The sequence below is a fragment of the Schistocerca piceifrons genome, chromosome X (assembly GCF_021461385.2).
Source record: "Schistocerca piceifrons isolate TAMUIC-IGC-003096 chromosome X, iqSchPice1.1, whole genome shotgun sequence".
Lineage (NCBI taxonomy): Eukaryota > Metazoa > Arthropoda > Insecta > Orthoptera > Acrididae > Schistocerca > Schistocerca piceifrons.
Window position 1 is genome coordinate 774,206,569 of NC_060149.1, and position 8,592 is coordinate 774,215,160.

Sequence of the window (8,592 nt, forward strand, 5' to 3'; positions counted from 1 at the left end):
AATAAATTGGTATAGATCATACTTTGTGTAATTCATCATCTGATTTTGAATGTGCTGAGTGTGGAATTTTAACAAAATGTAATGAGTATAAAATAATGGTATATCTGCCTGTGTTCATACCCATTGCTATGCCTCTTTCCAAACAGCAGATCTCTCAGAGTAATCTTAAAATTTGTCCAATTACAAGTCTCATGTCTGTAATAAAATTCCCACGAAAGTGTTTCATATAGTCTTACAGGTTTCTTATCACAAATTCTAAACCCGTCCATAATTTCACTACATTGCCATTTGTTTCACGAACTAGAATCTGAATCGTGTCCTCTGTCAGCACTGGGCTTAATATATTCCTCCCTACTTTGAATAAATTTAATTTTTTTTCTTTCGTGAACAGAAGTTATTGCATACCATGTGGATTCTTATCTCACTCCATTTGCTTACTTGTGCCAGTGCAGGTTCTTGATCATCATAAATTTCATCAGTCATTGTACATACTTCCAATTCTTTAATGTCACAAAACATATTTGAAAGTTGCACTGACACATCATCATTGTTATGCCAGATTTCTGCATTTTCAAAAATTTAGTTTTCCTAGTCTGTTTCCCTCCCTCTGAACTCATAATCACTATCTTGTGATGCACTTAGCAGTTGATCATCAGTAAATTTTTCATTGTTCCTCCCTTAACATTATTGTGCCAAATGTTGTTTGGCCACCATTTCAAATAACAGATATATCAGACAACTAAGGACAAGAAAACAAAACTGTAGGTGGGAGAATGTTCTCTAACACTGTCAGTTGCTTGCATAAACACGTGTGCAGCTAGGTAGTTATAGGAGAATATGGGCTCAATAGTAGGAATGAGAGAGGAGAAAGACTTCTTGAGGTCTGCAAGAAACTTCAGCTGGAATTAGCAAATACAGAAGTGCTAGAAAGAAGGTACACTTGGAGACATGGAATGATACCAGTTGGTTAACATCATGGGGAGACAGATTCTGAAATCAGACACTGGATTCTGTCATACCAATGATCACAGTTATACTGAACGGACTGAACTTTGTCAGTAATAATCGGTGGGTAATGAAGTTGTCTACTGAAGTATTGAGGAATGATGTGTGTTTGAAGTTGTCTGAGGCTGTATGCATTGTTATAATGAATAGCTCAGCTGTACTGCAGGTTTGATGGCATCATTGGGTCAATTAAAAAAAATAAGAATTTGTATTAAAAGAATGAGAGGTACCTTGCCCAATAATACATTCTGAGCAGTGAATGAAGTTTTCGTCTATCATGACTACATTGGTAACAAACAAATCTGACTATATAATGAAACAAATTGTTATTTCTCCTTTTCTACAGGAGAATAATCTTTATTTACTTTTGTTAGGTGATTCTGTCCACATTCCATGGGTTTCACATGCTGCCAGGATATCCTCATTACAATCATTGATATTCTATTTCAGTACTTAATTATTAGTTTATCCTTTTTTAAACTTCAGATCTATTTGTTAATCTATTGCTGAGGACAAGACCTACTGGGAGAAACAAAGGGGATTGGGCCAGCATTACTTAACAATGTACAGTGCTCACTTTATTAATTCTACAAATAGGAATATCCCCCTTCTAAATGGAGAACATGGCATGTACAATGTAATCAGTTTGAGAAGGTCATCTGTAAGCATGTCTTGCTCACAAAAGTGATTTGTTGTGATCAATATTGACATATTTAGTGCAATTCCTTATCCATTAAGAAAGTTTCCTTCATATGGTTGTACGATATATTCACAACAATAGGTCTCATGTTATAAATTTCGCAGTTGTGCTTTTGATTAAAGTAGCTGCAAAAAGTATGTGGAGATCAATAATACACAGATCAATGGAAGAAAAGTATCCTATTGCCTTATTAAAGTTTGTCATCTTTATATTGTGGTGGCCTGTAAGAACCTTTCAATACCTCAACTGTTGGGGCAAAAAGAATTGGACAAATAAATGGAGGAAACAGTATTTATATTGTACAAGACCAACAGCTTGCACATGGCTAGTCATAGTGATGGGTAAAGAATGAAATGCATCACTACCATTTCAATTGTAGCTCTGTCTTTCATTTCATTTAGTCAGTTTACATTGTATAAATGCTGTCCAATATTTGTATGGATGAAGTCCAATAAATAAGTTTCCCTATTCTGTATAAAAAAACATTACACACAATTTATCATACTGAAATGATTTTATTGGCATTGTACAATGCTCCTGTTACTTTTCTACATAGTCATGTTTTTCCAAACATTTTTGGTAACATGACAATTTTTTCCTAACCAGTGCTGTACCAGGTCAAGTCCTGTGCTCGTAACCAGCTGTTCACTGTTGATGGGACTTCATCATCAGCTGAAGTGCTTGAGTTGTGTGAACACATGTGAAATCGCTTGGGGGCAAGATCTGGTGAATATTGAGGATGCAGGAACACTTCCCAGTTGAATCTTCTGATCTCAACTTGGGTCATTTGAGCTAGATGAGGCTACGCATTTTCATGAAGGAAAACAACTTAGCCTGACAAAAGTCCAGGACATTTTGTTTTGATGACATCTTACAGATTCCTCTGCATTCATTGTTATTGCCATAACTTTTCCTGCCAAATGTGTGACCTTTGCCCATTTTGGGACACTTTCGCCACATTTCTTCCACACCACACCCGGACGTTTTGTCTCAGAAGTCAAACTGTGGATCAACGTCTTATCCCCAGTAACAAACCATTTGACGAGCAACTCTCCCACCCTCTGACGCATTTCCAGAAACATTCGGGCCAAACCTGTCCATTGCTGCTTGTGGATATCACTCAGCAATGTCACACCCATCTTCTACAGACTTTTCAGTAGTGAAGATGGCCTGTCAGTATCTGTGCAATGAATGAGCACATACAATTGTAGGCCCCAGAGGTAATGCGACAATCTTCCTCCATAATACTGTGATCGCTATAATGGCGTCATTACATGTCACAGTTGAGGGCATCCCTATGTGCTGTTCATTGTGCACATCTTTACACACTTCCACAAACTATACCCATCGACATCAAACCATCTGAACACTCACACTGCCTCCCCCATAGATAAAAGTTAACTCCTGAGAGACATCAACAGCGAATGCTGTGAAAAAAACGCAATGTACTTGTAAGACAGAGTGAGCATTGTCAGCATGTACCAGTCAAAGTTCCAATCCTCAGGTCATAGGTACAATTTATTTTGCAGAGAAATAAAATTGGGAAACTTACTTATTGGATGGCCATCATACAACAGATATGTTTCGAGTGACATACAAAGACAGAAACCAGAACATACTTTTACATTGGCAAAATAATTAAATATTATGACGAACAAATTTACAACATATGCAGAATAATATTAAATATGCATAATTAAAAATCTTCAGGCTCACTGCACTACATCATACACAGTACTCACAATACACACATCATATGATTTTTTTTAATTCTATAGCAGTAAGAATTTTAGTATACTATATAATAAAAGTACCTCTGCAGCAGTGATATTCTTACACAAAACAGATTCTTCCCATGCCTTAATGTGGTTATGTCACAGCATACTATTTTGTACAGAAACAAAAAGTTCTTCCCAATTTACAAAAACAATACTAATTGACCAGAACCCAGAGAATGTGACAAGTTTTTATTTTACATTTAGTCTATGAATCTGGCTGCAAAGATTCCTTCACCTTACACCAACATCTGGGGATAAGATGATCCTTCAAAATGCTTATGTAAGTGGTCATTTCTTTTATGCTCTTTATGCTTAGTGGCAGTCTGTTAAAAAAATAAGCTCCCTGTGCTTATTAGGTCTTTCAGCCTTTTGCTGCAAATGTTGTAATTGTGTTGTCTTCATGAGAGTGTCTGTTTAATGGTGCTGCACAGTTTATCATTAAAGCAGAATTGTCTCATTATGTACAAAAGAGCTACAGTTAATATTTTAAATCCTTTAAATTTATTTACACAGCACCTCAGCAGTGTTAGTTTCCTTATGCATATTATGGCTTCTTTTCAGAGTTTAAAAATTCTTTTAATGTGTGTGTGATCCACTGCACCTCCCCATGTTGGTATACAATACAATACATGTGGGAAGATAAGTCCATAGTACACTTTAAGTAATATTTTTGTATCCACTAAAAAAGGACATAGAAAAAATTACAGACACAATCCGTAAAAGGTGGGTACGATTTTATGGTCACCTCAAATGAATGAACGGAAGTAGGTTAATCAAAAATATATTTCTCTTTTTTGACTCAAAACCAAAAACTATGATGCCATGGTTTAAAAACCCCAAAGAAGACCTCCAGATGCTACATATCAAACCCGAAGATGACTACTTTTCCAAAAGAAGATAGTGACAAATGGAATAACCAGAGCCAAGCAACCGAAAAGACGACATGGTGTCCTTTGGACAGAAGAGCACAAGCAGGCCCACTCACAATGAATGAGGGAAATCTGGACTCAGAAAAAAACCAGGCTCAGTGCGACAAGACTTTACATGGTCCTAGATAGCCCCCAACAAATAAACAACAACAACAATAATAAAGGACATTTTCTTCATCAGAAATACGTCTGAACTTATTTTTGGGCAGATCTTGCCAAAATGGTTTTTCCATGTCAATAATGTTTCTTTTACTCTATAGCAACAATCTTCTATTTTGCCTTCTGGCTATTGGTTTCGATACACAGTACCATCCTGGGACCACTCAGTCATCACACTCACTTCTAAAGTAAGTGTCTCATCCTCCATGCTAAGAATAAAATCCCCTGTTTTTCTAGTTCTGTTTGTTCAAAATTTTGTGCATATAGTTTTCTTTTTATTTATGAATTGGTTATTTCCTCTGAAATATCTTTCTGCCTTTACCATTCCTCACTGGCTCTCCTTACCAAGTGCTTTACCATATCACTACACACTAACAGAGTTCCTGACTGTACATAGTCACATTTTCATTCAAAGCAGTGTGAATGTATTTTACATACAACACAAAGAGTAGAGCTCCTAGTATCAAATCCCAAGCTACTCTGTACTTTACTTCCAGAAAATCGGACTAGACAGTGTTTTGGTATTATAAGATCTATATTTTACTTCTAAACACTGCTGTTTGTTTTCATCAAAAGTTTTTATAATGTTAGCAGCTTTCCCTCTTATGACATAGCAGTGTAATTTCTCTAGGAGAATTCTGTGGCAAACACAACTGAAAGCTTTCTAAATGTCTAAGAATATGTTGGATACTTTCCTCTTATCATCCAAAGCCTTAATTATGATTATTAGGAAACTTACCACTGCTGTCTTTGTGGATCTCCACTTTCTAAAAACATGCTATGATACCATTTTTCTATGCTAATCATTCTGTCAGTACAGACTGCATCTACTATTTTAGACAGAACAGTTGTAACAAGTTATGGGTCTGTAGTAGCATGGGTCTCCTTTAAATATCGGTACTACTTTGCTCCATTATGAGCAAACTTCTTCATTACCAGGTTTATCAAAAATGTCAGAGGTTTGGAAGACATTTATCACAGTATTTAATCATTTTTTATAATATGCCATCGACTCAACTTGTAACTTTTTTAGTGTCCTAATAATATTTGAAATTTCAAGTCACCTGTTGGAAACAGAAATAAACTTTCAGTCACCCTTTTGGGTCCTCCCATGCTCTTTGGTACTGCAATGTTGTGTTTAAGCAGTTTCTCAACTATTAACATACAATGCCGATTGAAAGTATTACATACTTCTCATGGATCTTTCACTTCCTTCCTCTCTCCTGTTAATATTTTAAGATACGATTATTTCATATTGTCATTGATTTAATTCCAGACTGTTTTTAGAGGTTTGAAATCTACTTCCAGTTTTTGGCAGCTAGATTTTGCTTTTCTTTTTTATTGTAGAATATGCTTTCCTCATCCTGCTGTAAGCCTCGTGACTGGCCTGTCTTCTATCTTTTAAGTAATTTTCATGTACCTCTATCAGATCATTTTTAGCTTTTTTAAATTTCCACAGTGATTCATTTCTTGTTTTGTTTATCAGTAACAGTTCTCATTCAGTCTGTCCTACCAGTAAAGATCATAACCGCTTAGCACAGGTGAGTTGGATGTGTAGATCTCCTGGTGGGTGGTGTGTTTCCCCCCCTCCCCCAGTAATAATAGGTAAGTTGATATACTCCATCTGTCCAGAATGTTCTGAGACTGATTTTATACCTGGTGTATAGACAACAACAGCCCAGTAACTATGGTGGCAGCTTATATTAACAACTGTAAACAACGGATATGCTTTCAAACAGTCCACTGTGAGCAGGCTGTGTTATTTAGTGGACACAGTGCTGTAGTGTGGCAACACTGTGTCACTAATCACACTGGAACAATGAACTGAACATCTCAAAATCAAATAAGTGTAAAGGACATTCTCCAGAATGTTTCAAAGAAGATAAAAGTGTGTGTGTGCAGTTCGTCCCACACACCTTGACTCCTGAACATAAATGATGATGCATGGATGCCTGCCACAACTTGATTCAAATGCAACATGTCGAATGTTCTTTTATTGAAAAAGTTATCAGATGTGACAAGATTTGGTGTTATCAATATGAACCTACGACAAAACGACAAAGTACAGAAATTCACATGAAAAGTCAAAGCTTTGACTTCATAACCAACATTAAAGCTAATGGGATGCCCAAGTTGAACAACATCCTAAACAAGGACTTTTCTGACAGTTTTACTTAGTTGTACGAACATTGTGTGTGTTGTACTCAGTGAGGGGGAAAGACTATGTAGAACACTTTAAGTGTTAAAAATACCAAGTTAACTTTTCTTTGTTTTTAATGCAATTTTATTAGCTCATTTTCTTGTCTGTCAATTCGGTACAAATTTTGGAATTTATTTTGAACTAACTAATTTTAAACATAGCTCAGAACTGGATGGTAATGCAATATGAACTTCCTTTCTTTTCTGATGTGTGGCCATTACCTCCTTTTCCTGTTCTAGTTGGAAATAGTTCACAGGAGGAACAATTGCAGACAAGCCTCTGTGTGAGCTCAAAGCTCTCTTTTCACGAGATATGCATAGGAGGAAGCAATGTGCTGGTGAAGCCAGATGAAGAGAAACTGAAATAAATCTGAAAATTTACCACAGGTTTCTGTTGTAATCTCATCAAATTGTTTGAAATTAATTGAACAGTTCATGCACATGACTAAAACGCAGAAAATAATTATTTAAATAAAAACAAATTTTTAATATACCACATTTTAAATCAGACTATGCAGATTCCTGACTCCATACAGGTAGCCCTGAAAATTTGTGACTGTGAATTTTAAATAACTATGGACAGTCTTTCATAATTTCAAACAAGAACTGTGGGGCACATGCAATACATAATTGATGCATGAATAGTTCACCTCCTTGCTACTATCTATTGCTCGCACCTCACATTTCTCATTTTAAATCCTACAAGTATTTACATAGCTATTCACTATCACAAATTTTCACGACTATCTGTATGGGGTTAAGAATCTGTATGGGGCTAAGAGAAATTATTTTATACTTTCTACTCTGATGTAAAAACATGGTATATTAAAATTTCATTTTTATTTAAATAATTTTATTTATACAGTCTCGAAAGTTTGTGGACTAACAAGATAATTGAGTGTTTGGTGATAACAATGCACACATTACTGAGTGCATGCTTAAATATGAAGTTTATGTTTATGGATTACTTTGGTCTTTGTTGAATGGCTTCAGTACTTGGCTGAACAATGTTTTATGGGGAGGGGGCTGAGCAGCTCAAACTGCTTTCTTATCTTTGCACAGCTTTCATCATAAATTATATTTCTTCGATAAGAAATGGGCACTCGTTTTAAAATAAAATGACTGCTTGAATAATTGGCACATATCTTACTTGATAAATACAGAGCATTTGGATGAAACAAGCTTCAAAATTTCCACCTGGCTAAACTGATTTAGGTTTCCTGTGACTTCCCTGAATCACTCAGGGAGGATGTGTGAATATTTTTCTAGAACATACCACAGTCGGTTTCCTTCCACATCCTTATCCAACTGAGATTGCGCTCTGTCTCTAAGGACCACTCCATCACTGGGGCATTGATCTGTAACCCAACTTCCTTTTGTTGTGGCGAACAAGGTGTTTCTGTCCTTACTACAGTGCCCCTGACTACAGTGGAATTTGAATCCAACAATTGTATTCCTACATTTTTGATACTAACTGCAATGGATAACTATCACTGTGACAGTGGTGAAAGTACGTATGGAGACAGCTGTTTCCTGCAAAACATCACACTTAACTTAACGTCATTGACAAATAGAACAGCTTGACTTACAGTATCTCATGCTCAGTGACATTTCACTGCAACACCTTTGCTTGAATTAAATCTGTTGTGTTCTTTTGCAATAACTGGATACTCACCAAGCTGATTCTCTTTTATGGAACATGCAGTGGTCAAAAATTGGAGAATCTGACAGGGGTATTGACATTTCATGGTCTTGTGCACCTCTTAATTGTGTTAGCCACTCCCTCTAATCATATGAGAATAATTTCTCAGAAATTCCGTTA